This window comes from Protopterus annectens, chromosome 9.part0 (assembly GCF_019279795.1).
Source record: "Protopterus annectens isolate FY-2018-M chromosome 9.part0, PAN1.0, whole genome shotgun sequence".
NCBI classification, from domain to species: domain Eukaryota; kingdom Metazoa; phylum Chordata; order Ceratodontiformes; family Protopteridae; genus Protopterus; species Protopterus annectens.
In genome coordinates this window covers 1,400,252,079-1,400,277,302 of record NC_056743.1, presented here as the reverse complement: position 1 = coordinate 1,400,277,302, position 25,224 = coordinate 1,400,252,079, and positions in this window count along the sequence as shown.

The window sequence follows — 25,224 nt, the reverse complement described above, 5'->3', positions numbered from 1 at the left end:
TATCCACTTCTGTAAGGAACTCCTTTTGCATCACACAACTTATACCTAAAGGTACTGATCCCAGATCCAGGGGTGTAATTGTACCTCTGTACTCAGTACTCATTAGGCAGATCATTGAGTGTAATGCTTCTTTTGGTATGTACCTGTCCAAATACTTGCCACAACTGGAACCACCACCACACTTTGTCACTACAAAAAAAAAACACTCAAGGGCCTAATTTGTAAAACCTCTGTAGACCATCAAAAAACCTTTCCCCTCATTTCAGTGTCATGCTGATTACTGAATGGTGATCGTTGCCTTTGGTATAAAACGTCAACAGACTCTATTCTATCAGACCTATTATGCATTCACAAGTCCCATGGTATCATAAACACCCACTCAGGGGATGTCAATATTTTTTTCAAAATAACTACAACATGTTAGAAGTATAGTTTTGTATCACAGAAAATACCACTTCTCTGGAACAGTCTTCCACTACTGATAAAGCAAAATATTTATCTTACTTCATTTGAATGTAATTTGGATGAATGGATGGGTAAGCAATACATTCACCTTCAGTTTAGTACCCTTATCCCTCATGAATTGGGGAAACATGTAAATTTCACACATATCCTTGTTTGGCCCATCTCTGGGGAATTCATCTGCAAAATATAGGGGTAAAAACTACCCTGGGAAAATAAGGCTAAGCTTCTTATGATACTGAAAGATCAATAACCTAATAAGTACCTATGAATCTAGAAAGAAAGTTCACTTTTGCAAAGCCTTCATCTTCTGGTCAAACTTGGCTTTTCATTCTTTTTCTGTGGCACTCATTCTCTCTCTATCTCTTCTTAATCTGGAGGTGGGCACCTCTCCGTTTATGTTGAAAGGCTTTAGGTCACTATTACTATGCTTTTTTGCTTGTCCTCATTCCTACCATTGGGTTTGGCATCATTGCTTTATATTTATCAGAGAGAAATTGCATTTTAGATTAGTCATTGATCTGAAATACTGGAAATATACACTAAATTAACATTATAAGGATCCAACAACTCCACAGAACTCTCAAGGTGTCATTCACAAAGATTAAACATGTACACATTCATGTGAATAAATAAGAGCTGAGTGTTAATTTTCTAACGATTCTCATTTTTTTTCAACAAAATAATGAAATTATAGATACAGATGGGTATTAGTATTATGGGAAACATAGTACTGTATGGCGTAAACAAAGCAGAGATGAGGATTTTGAAAAAAAGTCATACATGAGAAAGCACAATATGGCTGTCAGAAAAAAGTATACAAGAAAACAAAAGCCATTAGTGACCCCATTTTATCTTCTCTGCTCATGAATAAAGTTGGCTACTCAAACCTACTGTTCTAACACTGTGGCTGACATTGCTTTTCCTTTTGTATACAAGTAAACTTTGTTGACAGATGTTAATGCTGTACTTGGCTGACTACACAAGCACAATTGAGAACATCTACTTGGCTTTGACCTCAAACCAGATCTTATTATCCCTGGGAATTGACTGTTTTCTGTTTTTGCCTTAAATTAAAGTGTACCAAAATGACAAACTAAAAAAAGAACATACAACACCACCTGGAAAGTGCAATCAAAATGCAAACACCAAAGTACCACTAAAAGAATAACTTTATTGGAACATCAGTTAAGCGCTTTTATTTCCCAGTTGTGGAACTTTATCAGAACTGATTAATTAACACCCTACCATCAATTTAAATGATAAAACACCAATTAAATCATTCAAAATAATCACATGACCATACACAAATTAATAATGGAAACACCTCTAGGAAAATTAAATTACATATATAGAATCATTTAAATATAAAACCTTACTGATATAAAATAATTTCGCAACATAATGTTTTAATTTTAAAATGGAAAACAAAGAATAGGATTAATTTAACCCGGGGTGGGGTGGGGGGCTGTTGAGTTTTGCTATTGCAGTTCCCTATAATTTAGATACTCATCAATAATTTTTCCCTGGGGACCCTTTTTAACTTGATCAATGACTAAAAAAACAAATTTATGGGAGGGACAAACAACAATGTGCTAAAGGACTAATTTTTTTTTTTCTTGTTAATGTCTATAATGTGCTCGTAAACACAATCCTTCAACCTCTAGAACTTTTTCCCACATAATATGCAGGAAACTGTAAACATTGGGCCAAATATACCACATTCTTGGTTGTACAATTACAACACCAACTAACCCTATATTGTCACCTCTAATATAAAAAATGTCCCTGCATAAAATGTAACTGCATTGTGAACAAGTTCCACATTTATAGATACCAGCCCTCCTTACAACACAATTCATTGTATAAACATATTTCCAGGAATCCAGATCACCGGTTTGCCTTTTTTGGGTTAGATATGGTGGTTAAAAATCCCAGGAGTGGACCATGGGATGATTTAATTGAAGCATGGGAAGTTCTGTGCCAAATTAAGCTTAATGCACACATGCACCCTGGTCAGAGCGAGCATGTTTCTATTGCAAGCATTTTAATATTAAATTCTTATTCAGTTTAACAGAATATATTTAATAGTGTAAAACAATTTATTTTGTGATGTGTGATGAAAAGCCGTTTTGATGTATGGGTGATATTTATTGGTGCTGTGCTTTTACATAACTAAGATACATTGTAAATCCGTTTGGTTTGAATTGAGCATGTGACTGTTTTGGAGGGTTATTTAAATGGGTTTATTGTTTTAAAATGTTTCATTCTGAAGAAGTCTATCCCTGGGATTCATGAAGCTTGGGCCAGGCACAGGCATAGCGTTGGCGGCATAACACCAAATATGGCCGCCGAGTGATTCAGGTACGATCCAATTCCATGTGCACTACTGGCATACGCCAGATCTGCGCAGCCCTCGGCTTAGGTATGCTAATCACCCCATGTGCAGTGCCGCACCATGTAAATGAAGGTACATAGCGATTCATGAAGTGGTGCAGGCATAGCATAAGCCCACAGAAATGTAAACCAAAAACCACGGTTTACATTTTTCCAAACAGAACATCGGAGCTATGAAAGCGGACCAGACTCATGTATTACAAAGTTAACATATGCCAATGGCTAAATATACAGCCAATGGCATAAGAAAAGATGCACAAAGTACAGTTTTGTACCTACCATAAATGTAGATGTCCGATAGACATGCAACTGCAGTCATAACATGTGGGTTGTCCTGCCTCAGGCAGCCCTCGGTCGGCCAGATTCCAAAGTCTGGGTCCGACGTCGGCTGATGTCGCATTTCTCTCCAACGTCAGAGCGGCTGGAGTATATAAGCATCAGCCGACGCCATTTTCTTCAGTGTTTCTAGCCCCAGATTCCAGGTGCCCTCCAATGAAGGCTGTAATGATTCCAAACAAATACATGAGCAATAAAACAAATACACCATAACAGATATCCCCAGCTAAGAGTGAGGGGGATAGGAGTGGACCCTAAGCATAGAGGGGTATGGAGGGAGGGAAAACCCGACTGCAGTTGCATGTATCGGACATCTACATTTATGGTAGGTACAAAACTGTACTATGTCCTTCAAGAATGCAACTGCAGTCATAACATGTGGGTAGAATACCATAGCTTAGCTGGGGGAGGAGGTATGCTCTAGGAAAGAGATGGTGTGGCAATCAAACCCTGCAGGACTGCTGAAGCAAAGCCTGCTCTGGATCTGGAATATAGGGGGAGATTGTAGTGTTTTGAGAATGTATGCACGGAGCTCCATGTAGCAGCTTCTAGAATGTCCTTTGTAGGCACCCCTCTTAAAAATGCTGTAGAGGTGGCTGTAGCGCTGGTGGAATGTGGTCTGACATAGGCTGGAACCGTCTTTCCATGAAAGGAATAACAGAATCTGATGCAATGTCCAATCCATTTAGAAATAGTCTGTTTTGAAATTGCTTTTCCTTGGACTGCAGGGGCGTAAGCTATAAAAAGCTGTTCAGACTTCCTACTGGCCTTGGTTCTGTCCAGGTAGTATCGAAGTTGTCTATGAATGTCCAAAGTATGCAAAAGCCTTTCCCCCTTATTCTCAGGATTGGGGAAGAAAGCAGGCAGATGAATGGCTTGATTTAGAGAAACCCTAGATACCACCTTTGGCATAAAGGTAGGGTTGGTCCTTAATGAAACCCTGTCTCTGTGGAAAATAATAAAGGGTGGTATTGCCATTAGTGCCTGTAGTTCCGAGACCCTTCTTGCTGAGGTAATTGCCAACAGGAAGGCTGTTTTCCATGAGAGAAATTGCAAGTCAACTGAAGCTGCTGGCTCAAAAGGAGGTAGAGTCAGTTTTTCTGGCCTTTATTGGTGGCTTAATGTTCTTGATTCCCCTGAGGAATTGTCTTAGTAAGGGGTGAGAAAAAACAGGAGGATCAGTGTTGTATCTAGCTGAAATAGCAGATGCATGTATCTTTATTGAAGAATATGAGAGGCCACTCTGTAACATATCTGCCAAATATTCCAAGATAAGTGGGATGTTCAGTAATGATGCATCATGTCCTTTGCTGGTATTCCAATTGCTGAATCTTTTCCACTTTGCTAAATAGACCTTTCTGGTGGACGGTCTTCGAGCCTCTGTTAGTATCCGCTGAACTTCCTTGGAGAGATAAGCTGAAGTTATTTATGGGATCTCCCAGGCTGTTAGCTGCAGTGTCTGAAGGTTTGGATGCAAAGTTTCGAAATTGTGTTGAGTCAAAAGTAGAGGCCACTGAGGGAGGGCCCACCTCCTGGTGTGACATATGCTCCGTAGTAGTGGGTACCAGTGTTGTCTTGGCCAATCCAGAGCTATTATGATTCCCTTGGGCTTCTCTGCTTTGATCTTTAGTAATACTGAGGTCATCAGTGGCAGAGGTGGGAATGCATAGATTGCTAGGGAGTTCCAGTTGAATGAACGAGCATCTATTTTCCAAGCCTTTGGATGGTATGTCCTTGTGCAAAATTTTGGTAGGAGATGATTGAGGTGAGAGGCAAATAGGTCCACTTCTGGCTTGCCCCATGTCGAAGTGATTTGTCTGAAAGCCTTCGGATGTAACCTCCACTCGTGTGGATCTGTGAAATTCCTGCTTAGGCTGTCCGCCAACACATTGTCTTTTCCTGGAACAAACTGGGATTGTAACTGGATGTTTAGACTGAGTGATTTCTCCCAAAGCTGCATTGTCAGTCTGCAAAGGGGGTAAGAGTGGGTTCCCCCCTGCTTGTTTATGTACCACATCACAGTGGTGTTGTCTGTCCATATCATTAAGTGACCTTGCTGGAGTTGGTTTTGAAAAGCCTCGATAGCATGCATTACTGCCAGCATTTCCTTTTGATTTATATGCAGATGTGTTTCCTTTGGAGACCATTGTCCTTGTATACACCTGCCTTCCATGTGCGCCCCCCATCCGAGGTCTGAGGCGTCTGTAGTTATGGTCTGTGTTATCTGTGTTTTTTTGAAAGACATACCTGTGTTTTCCTGGCTCACCGAGGCCCACCATAGGAATTCCTTTTGTAGGCATGGAATGAGAGGTATGATTGTCTCCAAGTTGTTGTTGTGCTGAGACCAAACGCTTTTTAGGTACCATTGAAGCTTTCTCATGTGTAGTTTTGCTAATGGAACCAGTAGAATGCAGGATGCCATGTAACCCAGGGCCTGTAGGAATCTCCTTGCAGTCATCTGGGTGAGTTTTGCTAAACCTTTGAAGTATTGAGTTAACTTCTCTTGCTTGTCTTCTGTCAGGTAAGCCATCTGAGAGGCTGTGTCTAGTTTGGCTCCTAAGAAGATTATTTGCTGGGATGGCTGCAGTCTTGACTTTTGGAAGTTGACTGTGTATCCCAGAGCTTGAAGTAATCGTATGACATATTCCAGATTTTTTGTCAACATCAATTTGTCATCCGCTTGTATGAGGCAGTCGTCCGGGTGCGGGTAAATTTGTATACCCTGGAGCCTGCAATGAGCAATTACTGAAGCCAGGCATTTTGTAAACACTCTGGGCAGTAGATAAGCCAAATGGCAATGCTGAGAATTGATAATGCTCTGGCCCTGCAAGAAATCTGAGGTATCTTCTGCAGCTGTGTCTGATAGGGACATGCAGGTATGCCTCCTTGAGGTCCAGAGTAATCAGCCACGACTCCTTGCCCAGCATGGGAAGGAGTTGCTGCAGAGTCAGCATTTTGAACTTTGGTACTATGAGAAAGGTGTTTAATGCGGACAAGTGCAGTATTGGTCTCCATTGAGTTTCTTTTCTTGGAACAAGGAACAGTCTTGAGTAAAACCCCTGTTCTTGTTCTTGTTGTGGAACTCTTTCTATTGCTTTCATTCGAGTTAGCAGAGTGATTTGCTTGATAGCCTCTGTCCTTTGATGTTGTGGTAGATTTGGCATGCCTTGTTTTCTTGGTAAGGTATGAAAATGAAACCTGTACCCTCGGTCTATAATGTCCAAAATCCATTTGTCCTTTGTCAGTCTGTGCCAGTTTTCTGCAAACAGAGATAATTTCCCACCCAAGGGAGCTTCTAGTTGTTCCCTGGTAGGTGGTAGTAGAGGAAAGTCATTGAGATTGTGGTTGTTGGGCAGGAGAAGCCCCTGTGTCACCTCTTTGGTTTCCTGGCTGCCATTGACGTCCCCTGTAAGGGCCTCTGTATTGGCCTCTTACTCGGCCACGTCTGTTCTTACCCCTTTGAAACTTTTCTGGATTAGGAAAGGACCAGTTTTTTGAAGGCCAATTCCTACTGAATCTGGGGGGTTGAACCTGGAGGAAATCCTTTACAGTTTGAACCGATTTAGCTTTTTCTTCGATGGTCTTTAACACATCCTTAGCATTTGCACCAAAAAGCTTGTTCTTTTCCAAAGGTGCATCCAGAAGTTTTGCTTTTACATGATCCGGTAGAGGTTGATCTTTTAACCAAGCATGTCTATGCATCACTGCCCCTGTCATAGCTGCCCTACATGAAGCTTCCAGTGCATCATATCCACACTGCAGGAAGTGATTGCTTACTTGCTGAGTGTTATGTACAGCTTCCTGCAAAGTCTTCCTGTCTAAAGGATCAGGAGAAGCTAATGTTTTTTGTAAATCTTCTAAAAGATAATCCTGATATTGGAACATATGAAAAGGCAATTTAAAGCTCTCATAGACAAGGTAGTGGATGTGTAAACCTTTTTACCCCATCTCTCTAATGACCTTGCTTCCCTGTTGGAGGGCAAAGGACTTTTTGAGGTGGAGGCTGAAACTCCTTTAGGCCCCTGTGAAATAGTTTCCAAATCAGCAGTATGGGCCCTGAATAAATGGGAATGAGTTTCTGGGACCCTGTAATACCTGTCTGGCTTGGCTGGAGCAGGAGGAAGAGAATCAGGGGTAGCACTAGAATCAGAATACAAATCATCCAGAACATCAAGTACAGGAGGAATAGCTAAGGGCCTGTGCTGAGGCTTCTTAAGGAAAGTCCTAAGGTGTTTCCTGGAATCAGAATATTCCTGACCCTGCCACTTGAAATGTTCCCTCATGGTGTGCAGAACTTCCCCAAAAGAAATATCCTCAGGAGGGGAGGCCGAAGGTATGGAATCTTCTGCATCCGAGTCCTCATAGGTCTGGAAGAGCTCTTCCTGGCTATCAGAGTGGACAGAGCCCTCAGAGTCTTCATCTGAAGAAGTAGGGTCAGAGGGTTCAACCCGGGCCTTTATCAGGAGGAGGCTGGGATGCTCTCTCAGGATGGGCCTGTGAACCTCTAATCATGGAAATTAAATCAGCAGCCATGGACATAATTTGTGTCTCAGTCGGCTGAGGTAAGGATTTTGAAGTAATATGCTTTGTTTTGCTGGCTGCCTTAGCCCTAGTGTAGGCCTTAATAGACATGGCCATAGGAGGCCTGGCAGCGCCACGCAGGAGTGACCTTGTCTACAGCAATGGTCTCGGGCATTTCCTCGGTTTCGGTATCCGGAGGAAAATCTATAACTGGCGTCTGAGTAATGTCTGGAATAGAGTCGGTAATGCGGTGTCTTCGGTTCGGAGCGGTGGAGAGACCGTCTCAGAGGGAACCGGAGCACTCGCGCTAGGTTTTGGCGTGGATTCAGTGGTAGACACGGGCCGAGGATGTCGGTCCTGGTCTTTTCGCTTTTTGGGAGTTTGCGATGTCGGAAGATCCGACGGCATGGTAAGCAAATTTATCGCGAAAAATCTTCAGCGAACTCCGCCCGGCGCCTGAGAGTGCGCTTGTTGAAGCGAGCACAGGCTACACAGGCCGAGACGCCGTGGTCTGGGCCCAGGCAAGGGAGGCAGTAAGAGTGGAAATCCTTATGAGGTATTTGTTTACCACAAAAGACAATTGTTAACTTTTTCAGTAATTTCTGACATCGGCTGAGGCAAGAAAAGGTCCCCAACGGGTACTTAGCTTTTGATGACTTCGGCATCGTAGAATACAGGAGCTGACCGACCGCACTTGAACTGCTTCTGCTTCGGGCACCGCGCGGCAAGAAAGACTGGAGAAAATGGCGTCGGCTGATGCTTATATACTCCAGCCGCTCTGACGTCGGAGAGAAATGCGACATCAGCCGACGTCAGACCCAGACTTTGGAATCCGGCTGACCGAGGGCTGCCTGAGGCAGGACAACCCACATGTTATGACTGCAGTTGCATTCTTGAAGGACATCACCTAAAAAACAACATTTAATGTCATGTCCACAGTAACGCAAAGTACAACCGCAGGGCATGTGTGTGCAAACGGGAACACAAAGAAAATATATACAAATGTCATAAAATCGCAATGTAATACAAATCATGATTTCACCATAATAAGCAATGGTATGCATGGTACACCACAACCAAGCTGCAAGGGTTGCTAAGGGTCTGTGACAGTATTCGGCATGGTAACTAGGAATTAGTAGTCAATGCCATGCAAATGAGGCAGGTAATAGTGAATCACAAACGTCCTGCCGGACTAAGGATGTACCATACGGCACAGCGCTACAACACCGAGGAGTGGTTTAGAGGTATATATGACATCAGCAGTGGGGTGTGCCACCATAGCTGTAAGCACATTGGAGCAATGCAAATCCAGCCTGGCCATTGCTAAGCAAAGCCGCAGGACAGGGGTGGAGAGGTGGGTATAGCATCGTTTAGCTGAGAGCACATATGGTGCCCGAAAGTGCATGTGTATGGGGATGAAAACATGCCCAAAACCCAGTAAGCAGACGCATGCGCCGCGCACCATAGCTCAAACAGGAAGGTCAGGGGAAGAAAATAAGGAAATGCTGCAGTAGGGCAATTGGAGTACAACTGAGCAATTAACATCTATTAACTCACAGCGGGCAATCGACAGCAGCTGACAAGTCTGCTCGCAGTAACCTGCAAAACAGGATAGGGGAGGTGTCGGATTGCAAAGAAAAGAAAACTGTCATAGCAGAGCAAAGCAAACCTGCAGTAGACCAGCCATAGAACATATTACACAAGATAAGCCAGGTTTAGGAAAGTATAAATGAAAGCAGGCTGCTGGATGCATGCCAGAAAATGGGAGGTGAAATGTGAAGAAATGTAAAGGGAAGGGCAAGAGGTAATCCACGGCAGCCAAATGTAATTCAACACCAAAGGCACCACAATAGTAGTCCCTGTCATAAAACACATAAGATACCCGGTAGCTACGATCATACATACACACCCTATGACGTCATCAGTGTTCACAGCACAATAGTATAAAGTGTGAAAGCACCTCACACACACCTGTGTATTCCCAAACACTGCACCATAGGTGTAAACATACAGGGAACTTTTACAATGTACATGTTGGGAGCTGCCATAGCTGTGATTTATCACCATGTGTTAGTGACTGAAGGTGTTGTGGAGGATGATGCTGACAACCACCGCAGGCCCTGGAGGAGGAGAAGAGTGTTCAGACCAAGGGTAATGTACCAGAGGCTACATGATCTGGAGATAGTAGAGTGTTACAGGGTGGACAGGGACATCTTACAGCAAATAGTTGAGCTGTGCCGGCCATGCCTGAGATCCAGAAACAACAGAGGGAAACCCATCCCAGTGGACACGAAGGTATGTGTAAGCTTGCGAATACTAGCCACAGGTACCTTTCAAAGGCCAACTGGAGATATAATGGGGATCTCACAGGCATCAGCATCCAGGGTACTACACCAGTTTCTGGATGCCATGTTACCACATGCCAATGAGCATATATACTTCACCAGAACTCAGGAGGAGTTGGCCAGCAATATGCGTCTTTTCCACCATGTGGCACACTACCCAGAGGTACTGGGTGCGATAGACTGCACGCACATACATATCAAGTCACCACCTGGTGAGCATGGTAGGTGTTACATAAACTGCAAGGGATACCACTCCATCAACTACCAGGTCATGTGCAATGCCCAGGGCATTATCATGGATGTATGTGCTGGCAGCCCTGGAAGCTACCATGACTCCCACATCTGGAATGCCTCACAGCTGTATCAGGTATTTGCAGGGGGGACATCCCACATGGCCACCTTGTGGGGGATGCTGGCTATGCACTGGAGCCGTGGATGATGACTCCTATCAGAAATGCACACACACCCATGCAAGAACGCCATAATGAGGCACACGTACAAACCAGAATCATCATAGACCGTGTGTTCGGGATGCTGAAATCACAGTTCCGTTGCTTGGGCATATCTGGTGGAGCCTTGCAGTACTCTCCAGGCACGTGTGCCCACATCTTCATAGTATGTGCCATGCTGCATAATATGATCCTGCGGAAACAGCTGCAGTGGGGACATAATGGTGAAGGCCCTCACAGCCTACCACAATTGCCAAGGCCATCACAGGCACAGAGAGATCCAGATCACGAACACCCTGTGCCAGTCCCAGTAGGTAGATGGAGGCGTGCCCAATATGCCTATGCCTTGGCAAACAGGGAACGTATAGCACATACTCTGACAGTGTAGGCCCCTATGGACTGACACACCTCTCCACCGGCACACACAGTAAAATGGATGGCACACACACATGACCACCTGTAAATTGTAATGTATAGGTGGCCTACTGTGTGAATCCTACATAGGCAGCCCTCAACCATTGCACACACAACAGCTATTGGAACAAGGAATGTCAACACCTGAACAGTAAACGCACCTATCAGTATATGTTGGTACTGTATGTATAGGTTCCTAGGTACATCGGTAGGTACACACCCGATTGTCAGAGGCCATTCATCAATCAAGGCAAACAGTGTCTGCTGTCGCCACCACATCGAGTAACCAACTGACCCTCAGTGGAGCAGAGCCAATTGCGGGATCCATGTGTATAATCACTGTTCCCCACACACTCTGCATGGATTCCCTGGTATGTAAATGAGGGGCTCCAAACAATGTAATCATGAATGTAGTGACAAAGCATGGGGTGTACCCAGGACAGGTATCTGTCACCTCAGCATGCTCCACCTATGGTTGTGTGAAGGTGTAGCACATTATAGTGTGTGGCTCACTGTGACATACATTCCCAATGCTGGGGCACATCCATTAAACATCACTTGGACATACCATTAATAGGTCCCATCCATATGTAAACTAACTGAGTTACCCATTTGATTGCAGTATGGAGTAACAGCCGTAGTACAGTCCACATACAAAACGCCATAACACGTGTACAAACCCCAGTGGTAAATGCACTGACTGTCGTGCATGTTCCCAGTACCACGTCCTGCAAGGGACGTTACGTAATCCCAAAGGCACGAATAATGGATGGTGGATGCAGGTCATCAGATCAGGTTTAGCACATGTTAGTGGGAATATGCATTGCCCAGTGCTGGTAAGTGTCGTTTAAACATGACTATACGGACATGTGCGAAACAGGGCTAAGCTTCTCTGAATATCGTGCAGAACATGGTCAGTGATGTCCAGAACAGGTGAAACTAGCATTATTCACCCCTGTACTAATAGTGCCTGGTCTGAAGGGTAAAACGACCACTGCCAGGAGTAGAATACGCAATCATGTACACGATCACCTAACACTAAGCTACCCAAGATGTACCAATGGTAGGTGTGTAATGTGACAGGTTCAAACACAAACATGCGGAGTCCAGGAAACAGTATACACCGACATGTACACAATGAAAGGTGTATTCTCCCTCTCACTCTCTCTCATATATATATATATATATATATATATATATATATATATATATATATATATAAAATAGAGATAGAAAGGGAGATAGAGAGATATATGTTGATATATACGGATTCACCTATATCTGCAAATATATAGATAGGTCAACGACATGTACACAACCATGGAGGTAGAAATAAATAGGACACTGCCAACTATGGAATGTGTCACATATCGACACGTGTAATCACGAGGCTTAAAGACCAAAAGAACACAGTACCGGAACACTGGAACCACGTGTAATATTATCATGATATTAAGGGACATTTAGTTATCACTGCCGGTGTTGCGGTCCATGTAGGTACTGTGTTCATCTATGTTTCTGATTGCTGTAGTCTGTGTATGTGTGTGTTGAGGGTGCTATGTGCGTTTCCATGGGACTGTAATGTGTGTGTGTGTGTGTGTGTGTGTGTGTGTTTGCGTCGTGTGTGTGTTAGTGCTAACTCGGAGGTAGAGCAGTACAGTAGGTGTGGTCATAGTTGGCCATAGGCATACGGTACCACCTGTCCCACTTTAAGAGGGACAGCCCCTCCCTGGGCAGTTGTGTCCTGACAAAAAATATTAAAAAGGGCAAATGTCCGAGACTGTAGGACAAAATTATGTCCCATATATTAGGTAACAGTTGCATTAAATAGTTATGCCTGTATCTACAAAACGTAAACGTTACCTGAAACATGATAAGTAGCTAAAGTGCTACAAGAATAAGTATGTATTCAGGATAAAAGTATGTTCTATCCTGTGTACTGACCATGGGTATGTGTCGGCCTGTAACCACCGATGTGTGTCCTGCAAATGTCCCACTATGGCCATTTGAAAAGGTGGCAACTCATGCCAATGAGGCTCAGTCACCAACACAACTGCAATGAGTGCAAATATCTGTGACAGAAATATATGAGACAGCTGTCATTTAGTAACATTCCTTTACATATCGCTGTATTTCCGGAGGTATGGAAGTATCAACCTCACCTGCATACTATATAGAAACCAATTAACAATGGCTCAATGTATAAGCCCGTAACAACCATAGCTCAGTCTACTAAGTGATAGGTCTTCAATTAGGGAAGGAGCCCACACACATATATGGAATATGTAGGAATGCAGTCCCCACAAACCTGTATATGCTATGTACACCCACCTACATCTCCCCCACACCCAAAACAATTGCAATACAGACTGTAATAACATCACAAACATCCACTCACTCAATTACATCTGCAGAACCGTTAACATACCTTGTGAGACACATTTGTAAAGGCACCATGTGAAATCGTAGCTCTTGTATAATGGAACAGATGGCGATGTTACAGGATTTGTTTGCAATAGTCCCTTATCAGACAGTTGACATGACAGGTACACTCACATGTAGAACCACATACTCTAGCCATCACACACAATCCACGGGGGGCATGAATTCAAAATATCCGTGTCTCTACAAGTATCAGTTGCAATTCCTCACAACAAAACACATACAGGCCGTCTCCCCGAAGATAGGGCAAAAGGGCAACACCCAAGTGGAGAATTAAATTATACCCCACTGTTGCCACGTAATTGGCGAATGGAGTAGCTGCACAGCTGATGTGCATGTAATAATTTACCAGGAACACCAATTGGCAGCAGGAAACCACATGTTACAGGTATCGACGTATATAAGGCTGACTTGCCATACATTCAAACTGTATGCTCATACCATAGAACCGTTTAAACAGTAAAGGTGTAAGAGAGATATTTATGAAGATTTGGAACACTAACAAGGTATGTAGAACACTCAGTATGTTAGTGTACGTAGAGCCTGTTTTGTATTAATTAAAAGTGTACGCAATGCATAAAGTGGGGAAAGGTATTCTGTAGTGATGTCTTGTTGAGCATAGCAATGCTTGTAGAAATTGTGTATCCTGCTGTGGGCCACAAGGTAAACATCACACACACCACAAGGTATGTTACATGAGGGCCTTAAACAGAACAATTCCACACCACCCGCCGTCAGTGGTAGGATATGTTCAACAAGTACGTGCCATAGCAGGGGATAGTATATGTTGATATACCATCACAGTAGGCATGTGTATGGGCATATAACGACAATAACATGCCTAATGTGGTCCTGTTGTGCAAGTATGCTTTGCATTATGGGATAATGTGCAAAATATGTGTAATGTACAGTATTGTCGGTAGATATGTCAGATATTCTACACAGCACAACTGTTATATCATGAAAACAAAAGGTATCGTCAATTGGCATGTACGATACACAATAACAGGATACATATGGCTTGTAGTCATGGGACACTTTAACAGCATGATAGCTAATCGAAATGGAAGAGCAACTCATTAACCATGCACAAAGGACATGTAATAGCTTCACAGGTACATAGTGAGGTACTATGCTGTCTGGCAAGTCTATGTGTAAGCCCAACTACAGTATTTACACCAGCGGCACCTCTCTAGGGTAGTGTCCTGTCTGTGAACAGCAGAGCCATGTGTTACCTGCACCTCTGTACAGTGCAGCCACTGCAGTGATCCCTGGTGTATCAGTGTGACCGCCTACAGAGTCACCTATGACCGGTGTGTTGGATATGTTATAACACCCTATTGGCTGTAGTTGATGAGCACACATGAGTCTGTGGGCTATAAGTAATTGTTGTTGTGTTTGGTAATGGGGGCTGCCTCTGGTGCCTACACAGAGTATGGAGAGGTTCTGCAAATGTCGTACTCATACTATGTGTGGCCTGTGGTGGTGGAGATCTAGTGAGACTATGTGATGAGTGGGGTGTGTTGCAAATGTTAAACATCCCCACATGAATGTCAGGTCCAGTCTGGGTTAATGAGAGCATTACCCTGAGCATGGCCACATATGTGCATCTCCCACAGGCTGTAGTGTCGTATGTTGGGAGGTGAGCATTGACTGTGTACATGAGACAATTGCTCTATTGCCACATGTTTGCCATATTCATCATATAGACAGGCAATAGCACTGGTACGTGACACATGCCTGTATATTCAACCATGTCTCACAAGATATGTGAGTTACGTGTGTACAACAGCTGTTGTACTGTAAGCAAGCTGGAAATGTAAGGACAGACAGTGTACTTGTAAGACATGAGTTGGAATGGGCGCTATAGTAATCAGTAGCTCATGAAGTGCTCACATGTTCTGAACAAGTGCTGAGCATGAATATGCAATACAGATAGGGTGTTGGATAATATCAACCCACTGCAATCCACAAGTGGAGACGACAGTCATAATTGGAGGCACTGCACTATTACCCTGCTGAGTATGGTCTGCAAGTCTATGAACTGTTATCAACGTATATGTTAGCAGTACAGAAGTAGATGACAGAACGGATGATTTCACACTGCATAGCATACCTGTGACAGGTCATAGGACATCATCACCCATACCGTGTTCCGGCTACACTGAGTATACTAGATGTACCTTCGTATGTCACAGGAGTGTTCTACCAGTGGCCTGTTGACAGAAGCAACACTACAAAAGGTGTCTGAGTGACATGTGCATATCACACCAGTGGCAGCTACCGTAAAACAGGGTTTATGTTGTGTACTCCCCCCTCAGTGTAGCCCATATCACACAGACAAATGGGAGGCATCTGTGTATGTCAGGATGTGAATGTCCATGACCTAGGAGCAATAGCTGTCTCAGTGTTGTGGACAACATACAGAATGGGCTTTGTGGGTGAGGTGTGTGACATATGTGGACAATCTGACAGCTGATAATAGCATTGTCACTGCTAGGTGAATAACCCTGTATCCATTAACTACCACCTAGGCAGCAGTCAACATTATGGACACTTTGTAAGGGATGGTGCTGTGCAGTTCACCTCGCTGAGTTGGTGATGTCTCCAGGCCTATTAAGTAGTCATACGAGGCACCCATGTCATAACAGGGTGCCATCCATGAGCATGAAGATCATTGCACAGGCATACTCAGCACTCAGGTGACCAATATCGGATCACATATCACCTTTAAGGGTTATTGGCCATGCATGGATGGGCGATACCAGTCTTCACAATCCTCACCTCCACTATTCAGCATGCTGGCTACCTTGCATAAAGACGTGCTACACTGTGATGTTGGACACGCTACACATACATATCCTGATCTGAAAGACATACATCATGGACAGCCACCATCCTACTACAAGGATTGCCACATGCTGGACAAATCCCTGTGCCATACATGTTACATACCCCTGCCATACCATGCAACCCTGTCCATCAAAGCTGCACATGTCATCTCTGTCATACATGGTGTTATGACCGCATGGTAGATGTATTATTAACTGTCTGGATCAGTAATGTGGCACTGATGCACCTCGCGGTGGCAAAATGACTGTCGGATACAGATAGAAAACCTTGCCCGTACATGCCATAGTTGATAACCATCCCTGTGAATGATGGCCGGCTAGCCATTGTCCCATGTCTATCACATGTGCAACACAGGCGATACGTGGCAGGATGTTGAACTGCTGTACAGTGCCGTGTAGATGTATATGGCAAAACACATGTATGTAAAGGTTTGCATGTGTATGTCTGCATTGTCACTGCTCATGTCCATTAAGGCAGTGTATGTGTTGATATGTGACATATACACAGTATCAAGGTCAACAGCATTACTGTGGACACATCCAGGCATGTGCTGACAGGTAAGAACACCAGTACAGGCAAATAGACATGTCCACATCAAGACAGCATTCACATGGAGTATGAACAATGTAATGAGGTGACACACATATATGGTGATGATATCCAATGCATAACATGTGTTACATGTGTGTGACATAAACATGGCAGTCGTATCAGTGTCATGATGATTTGCAAAGATAACTGTTCAGATGTACTAGATTTAATAGAAATGTATGTGCAGCTGTATCTCTGTACATCACTGTGATACTGTGACCTGTCTCTATCATTATGTCTTCCAGATAATGCCTCGTTCAAGCCTGCCAGCGTATAGCCACCAGGAGGATGATGCCCTCATCCTGTACCTCCATGAGAACTACGAGGTGTTGTTCAGCCATGTGTCACAGCTTGCCCAGCAGTGTGATGACCTGTGGCAGGACCTTCACAGGAGGGTTAATGATGTGGGTGGCCATAACCGCACCTACCAGCAGGTGCACAGACACTGCACAGACCTGATACAACATGTGAAACAGCATGCCAACACAATCGCCAGGGAACAAGGTGAAACAGGTGGTGGCCCACCAACCTAGCCTCCACTCACACACCGAGGAGCTACTGGCCAGCCTGGGGACACCCTCAGAACAGCATCCACAAAAAACTAGCTGCCATCGTGAAGGTGGGTGTCTCACAACCAATGAGCCTGGAGTTGCCTGTTAAGTCACTACTGCACATATGACTATTATATCCCATTTAGTTGCATGTGTCACTGTACAATATGTAATGTAACATCATATGCAAGGTATGTATACACACATGCCACATACTACAGTATGCTACCCTGTGTATGCACACATGTGCATACTATATACTATTGTACAGACGAATGTGTTAACATGCACAGTGCACCCTGTGGCCATCATACAGTCATGGATAATGTTCAAACTGCTGTGTCACCCCTATACAGGTACCTCTGGCATGCCGCACAGACATCAGTCCATTGCAGGTGAGACAGTTATCAGTATCAGGCATGTTACTGCATATATCTATATGCCATGTGGCCAGTTAACACATGTACACATAATGTATGGTCCAGTCATGATATACAGGTCGCATCTGTCATCATTCACACTGGCTACCCATGTGCAATATATACAAACTAAATGAAACACAGACATGAAACCACAGTACCTGTCATTGCTAGATGTGTGGACAGCTGTGCATACAATGGTGGAGGTGTTCAATGTAGGTATATGTACTATACATTGGAACAACACATGTGTGGTACGCAAACAGTACCACACAGTGTGCTGGGATATGGGCAGCCCACAGGAGTCACCATTGTGTAATATGCCCCTGCAATGGGTGCGCACATTGTGATGTGCCATCTGACATGTCCCAGACATGTAGTGTTCCGGCTGCAATATTGTCTCACTATCCCATAGTCCATACCCCACATACCAAACATACAACCCATTGTCTGCATAACCCTGTGGACAGTGACATATCTGACATCTATGGGTGTATGTCATATGGGACAACACAGACATGTGAGATAGATGGCCATCACAAACATTTGGTCAACACATGTTCACACATGGCCAGAGACATGTAGCCACACAGTAGTTGTGATGTGTATACACCCTGTTGCACACTGTCCACACATGGTCCAACTATAGCCTTAGTAGACTGATTATATAGTTGATGTGGAACACTGGACATCCTAAATGCCTGTGCACAGCTAGTGGAGGTGTCACTTAATTCGACCATATAAGATGTGTTGAACATCATGACTGTGTCATAGCATGACAGTAGTCACCTGTACAGCTTCCACAGACATTAACACCACATCAGGCCATAGATACCGTACATTTCCCTTGCTGCTGTAGGACATCACTGTCAGCCGTGCACCTCGTGCGTGTAGTATATTAATGTCATGTGGGACATGGTGTATTGACAAGTCTGCCATGTGTGGACATGGTTTCCAGGCAGTTAAGACTTTGTAGTAGTTGTGCAGGGATGTCATCCGTAGGTCTTCTGGTGACCTGTCACATGACACAGCATGGTTTTGTGTGTATACACCTCAGCGACATGGGTCACAATCCACAGTTATGTAATGTGTATGCACGCAGTTATGGCTATGCACTGTGTGCGTATTACACACTGTATAGCACTATAGACGCCTCATGATGCCATGAAATGGCACAGTGCCTGTACTTCACACTGTATAGCAATGTAGACTCCTCACACTACCCTTCAATGCGCATGCACATTTGCTAAAAGTGCATTCTATCTGTAGAGCATACAGACAACACTGCAATGTGATACCCATTACAACGCTGTACATGTGTCAGGACACCATTGTGTCAGACATGTATGCATGTCAGTGCACACATCAGCAGATTACATGTCAAGGTCACTTCAGCCATGTGTACTGTTAACCTGTGCTGGTCCACATGGTGTATCACAGGGATGCATGCTTACTACCATGATTGTGTGAACTGCATGGCTACTGATATGACACCTGCTTGCTGTTGTGTGCAACCCAGGGAGGTATGCTAACTACCACTATTAATGTCTGAGCTGCATGCCATCTGCTGTATCACATGCATGCTGCATGCCAACTGCTACTGATATGACACCTGCTTGCTGTTGTGTGCAACCCAGGGAGGTATGCTAGCTACTACTATTAATGTCTGAGCTGCATGCCATCTGCTGTATCACATGCATGCTGCATGCCGTCTGTCAAATCACATGCATTATGTGTCTGTGTGTCTGTGTGTCTGTGTGTCTATTGTAATGTAGAATCTTTCTTTGCATTCACAGGTGATGTAGGTGCGTTACCCTCCTGCGGTCCATCTGATGTTAGTGTCCCCACAGATACTAGCAGTGATGAGCATATGCATGAGGTACAGGCAGGGTTGTCAGGGGCTGAATCTGTGCCAATGGTTGCCATCCCAGCTATGTCCCCCTCTTCCCCGCACACAGTTCTCATGCCAACACATATGCCATCACCAGTGGCCATAGAGGAAGGACAGTTAGCATGTGTTAGCTCGGAACAGGAACGTGTGGTGGCTACTGAAGGTGTGTATCCACACCATGGTGTCAGTGTAATGACTGCAGATGTGTCACACAGGCATGTGGCCAGTGTTGCTTGTAGGAGGACCTCTGGCAGACATGCACCTGCAGGACAGAGCGCAGCAGCTGGTGTCACCAGACGCATGCTCCAGACTGTAATGGCGGCACAGGCACATGCTCAACGGCAGAACAGTGAAGGGCAGAGGCTTCAGAGGGCTGCTATCCGTACTCTAAATGACAAAATCCAGGCATTGGCAAATGCTCACCAGCAGATTGCTGATGTTCTGGACAGGCGATTGGGTGACATAGTTGGAATCCTTGACCGTGGCATGGCAATCCACGAGCGTGAGCTGTCTGTACTGGAACATCTGGTAGGAGTGAGGCGTAGGCCACGTGGACGTAGGCCAGCTACACCACCTAGTGTAGGTCAATGTGAACGAGCCACCTCACATGCCCACTCCCATAGTGCCGGTAGCAGTAGCAGTGCAGCTGGTGCTGCGCTGTCCACACCAGGACACAGCAGGCCACGGGGACATGGCCCTGGATGTTCCCAGAGGGGACACAGTTCCAGTGGACAAGTGTCATCAGACAGTAGCCAATCTGTACCTCTGCCTGGTAATGCCCATGCAACCCCTGGCAGGCACAGGTCACGTGGCTGTGGCCAGACACAGTGAGCTGTACATCCTGGTCTGTACAATCTGGAGCTGTCAATAATACCCCTGTGTAGGCCTGACAAAAGGCAGAACTGTGTGCACACATACACGCACACAGCAGAAACATCTGTAGGGCACCGCAACACCCACATGCATATCGACCACACATGTCCAATCAGATCACTGGACCTTACCCACACACATGATGTCATCCACTGGTGCAGCCTATGCCCCTGGCAAACATTATCACCCTGTGCATATGATGATGCCTGTGCTGCATCCCTGTCATCCACACCATTGGTGCAGGGACATGCTCATATGGTCTGAGACACAGGGTGAACAGAATAGTGAGATAAGTGTATATGACATTAGTCGTGTACTGTTGACAAGCACCAGACATACCATGTAGTAAGGTTTATAATGCATTCTTATATGTTCACAGTATGTGTCTTGGTAACAATGGTAACAGCATGTTGGTAATTATGCCCTGCTTCCCTCCTTAAGGTCCAATTGCATGTGCCAATAAGTAGCAGTGTTTGCAGTTTCACATGTGTAAATGTGGAGTACTCACAGGCATGTATGGCAATACGTAGCCTCAACCTCACTGTTAGAAAGGCTACCATTCCACAGATGTCCACACATCTACTGATCCAGGAGCATGTGGGCTGTTTAATAGGCTACAGTGGCTAGAGACGTAACATCCATACCAGGTCACATCACAGGTATGTTGACATTGTGCGGGGGGTTTACTCAGCTTTCCAGTCGATGATAACATTAGAGGCCACTTGATAGCATGAGGCCTCATTGTGTAGCAGTAATACCCTGTCACATTACAGGATGAGGACACACACAAACATACACAGAAACACACAGTAACATGCCCACACTCACGGGGTCAACAACACTATAATGCACACTCGATAGTGTTGAGTTGAGGACCTCTGCCTATGTGGTAATCACCCTCACAGTACTGTGCACCTACACGATATGACACAGAGAATGAACATGTACAGGTAACCAGTAAGGCTGAGACCGATGGCATCAACAGGGTAGTAGACTGCATCACCATGAGGGGTTAGGGATCCTGTCTGTTCTGTATGGTGGAATACACCCTCACTCCATGCACCAGACAGCCATGCATACATACACAGACACACACACACACACACACACACACACACACACACACACACAAACACACACACACACACACTGTAGAGTCCACAAATGTCATTTACATACAGATAGCTGACATGTGTGTGATACACACACCACCCCTGCCTACGTCATGCTTTCCACACTGCAGTATGTACAGATCTCTACAACAGTGTACAGGGGTGTGTAACAATTGGGATGTATTCCCCACCATATGTGGCATATATGGTCACACAAGCAAACACACATGGCAGTACTGTGAATGATACACCTGCTATATGATGAAACGTCTGACAGACATGCAGCAGTATTGGCTGCATTATGTGTACCAACGCTACCTTCTGCAATTGTGCTGCAATATACACACGGGAGGATGTAAGTGTTACAGGTGTCAAGGTGCCACTTCAAAACTTTACTAAAAGCGCACCTAAAAACATGCTGGCTATGCCCTTGCAACTCCCACTCTAATATCATCCACCCCATCCAACCACTACCTTTCTTTCCACTCCACTAACTACCTTGATTATAGCAAGCTCAGATGCTCATAAGCCTAGTACTTATTATACAGCAGGAACTTCTCATTGTAACATTTGTTAATGTCTGTTATGTACTTCACAGATAAAGATTCTAGTTGTCTACTGATGTACTATGTTCTTCATCTGTAAATATCTTGTAAGTAATTGCTATGTTAAATTGCTAATCACTATGTAATCCAATGTAACTACTGTCTGTTTATTTTACTGTGGAGCTTTTCTCCCAGGGCCTCTGCTTAAAATAGACCTACATCCAGTCGGACACTCCTGTTCAACAAATTTAAATAAATAAATAAGTGACTTACAGTCAATAACACCCTGACCACTGTGTAGGTTGTATGTCTTCACCATCAAGTAACAGTAACATAGCGTACTGTTTACACATGTAATGGTAGGATGGCTTGTGACACACCTGTGAGCCGTCTTCAGCAAACATCCATCTGCAAAGATGGATCACCACATTATGTACACACATCCATCCATACCTGATGTACATCCTAATGTACTGTCAGTATTTCACCATATACAGGTGTCAATGATGGGGCTGCATTGCAACTGCATGTTGAAGTTAGGCACAGATGAATTACATACATCAGCTACTGCACATGCATGGTAGCTGCATGCACACCACTACATGTACATGTGTGTTGGTCCTACATGCATGTCATGTAGCCATGTTTGTATGCATTGCAATTGGTGGACATGTGTGATGACATACATAACACATGGACTGTTGTATGATATGATGGTTGTCATTGGTAACTACTACAGAGGGAATGTTACCTTGGTCAACATTGCTACCTTATGTACTGTTAGCATTCAACAGCCATGGACCTACCTTCCATGTGCATGCATGTTATTGCTGTAGCCACTTGTCTGCACAGAGGACAGCAAAAGCTATGCTATGTACATATGTGTTGTGTGTGTGTGGGGTCCATGTACATATCCACTGCGATTACATGTATGTCATATCCAAACATGTGTGTTCTTTGGTGTACAGCGATGGTCATCTGTTACAGCTGTGTAAGACTCAGGGCTCCTGTTATGTGTAGAGCCAACCTGGTTATGAACAGTGGTATCATTGCATTGCATAACACATGATGGAACCCTGTCAGTACATGTGTAGTCTGCACAGCTGCTGTAGACCTATGTACAGTCCACTGGTCATGAGTCACATGGTGTTGTGGTAATGTATGGATGTGTGTTGCTGGTCCAAGGACATGGTGATGTCTGAGGGCTACATAGTAGTCTGTGATCTGCACCTGAGACATCTGTGATGGCTCTTGAGTGTGTACTTGTTAGTACATGTGAGTGGCCTTCATGTACGTGGGGACAGTAACACCATACTGTGCCCTTCCATGTTTAGAATCCTTGTGCATGCAAGACAGCCCCTTGCTACTACTAAGTGTGTGAACATGCCCAGTACGCCATTCTGTAGATGGACACACAGTACATTCCAAACTGTGCCCTTCCATGTTTAGAATCCGTGTGCATGCAAGACAGCCCTTTGCTTTTACTAAGTGTGTGAGCATGCCCAGTACGCCATTGTATAGATGGACACATAGTACATTCCAAACGGACATGTGATACTAAGTGTGTGCGCATGCCCAGTGACACCTTGTGTCGGTGATGTACCTCTGTGTATGGGCATGGCCATTGACATCCTGTATAGCGATGGTGGTCATCCAGGCAACAGATGTCCATACCCCATGTCAGGATGGATTCCTATATTGAACACACTGGTTGACTGTCTTGAAGGGTGTACTGTCTGTGGCGCGTCTCGTATCTATGTAGTGTTGTAATAGTGCTCAGTAGATAGGCAGTTGTCCCGCTCACACCACTGCCATGTGTTTGTCTACGTCTACCTTGGGACAGTAATAGGCTTTTAGACTGCTCACTCTCTATACATTCCCTATCGGCGTCTTTGCCTTTGCGGATGGTGTCATTTACCTAGATGTATGCCTGTGGGAGTGCAGTGATGCTGGAACTCGGTAGCACATTCTGTTACTGCATAATGCTGTAGTGTGGTAGACTAGACAGGTAGGTGCTCGATTCCAAGGCATGGCAGGTGTATGTGTTTGGCAGTTATACCATATGTGTTGGTATCTGTGTGTGGCTACCTGCGGGGTGTGTTTTGTTGCTGACCTATATAGTGTCCACAACCCACATATTCTGACAAGACACTGGGTTGTCAACACATACATTTGCCAATAGGTCTGGTGATTAACTGTCAGCAGCCCTACTCTTACCCTTGATACGGTCTGACCCATGTGACGCAACAAAACACACGTGCCTTGATAGTAACAACACTACATGATGCAGGTGGCACATGTAGTTTCCTTTTCATTCCTGTCTAATGTATTGCTGTCATGTGGTCTGCTGTTGTGATATAAATGCCATATCTACATATGTGTGTACATGTATATGTGTGTATGTATATATATATATATATATATATATATATATATATATATATATATATATATATATATGTATAATGTCCATGTATATATGTATACAAATAATATATATGATATATGTAGATATAGAGGTGGACATAGATGTGAACATATATGTCTGGGGACATCAGCACTATTGAATGTTTGTGCTGGGTGATCTGTACGTGATAACCTGGGATCTATGTATATCTGCCATGGCGTGGTGGTAATGCACATCGTCTGTAGTGTGCAGGGTCACAGGTTGTAGTCGTGTAGACACTGGTTATTTTGTTGCTGGGAAGACCATGGGACATCAAATATGGTGATAGTAAGGCACCTGTTGCCAGTTGTGTATGAATCTGAACGACACTGAGCAGTGGTTATTAATTTGAAGGTTCGGTATGGGTCATATAACTATTCATTAGAAGACTATACTATGCAGATGAGGTTGACAATAGTGTATCCCATTTATCACCAGGGTGTGATGCTGGTCCCTGGAGTGTATGTGTGTAGTCAGCTGGGTGCAGGTCTCGAATATAGTTGACAGCATGGGAGGGCTGTCAGGCATACTGTAAGTACATTACAGAACTGTGCCTCCAGAGTGCTCCTGCCTTAGC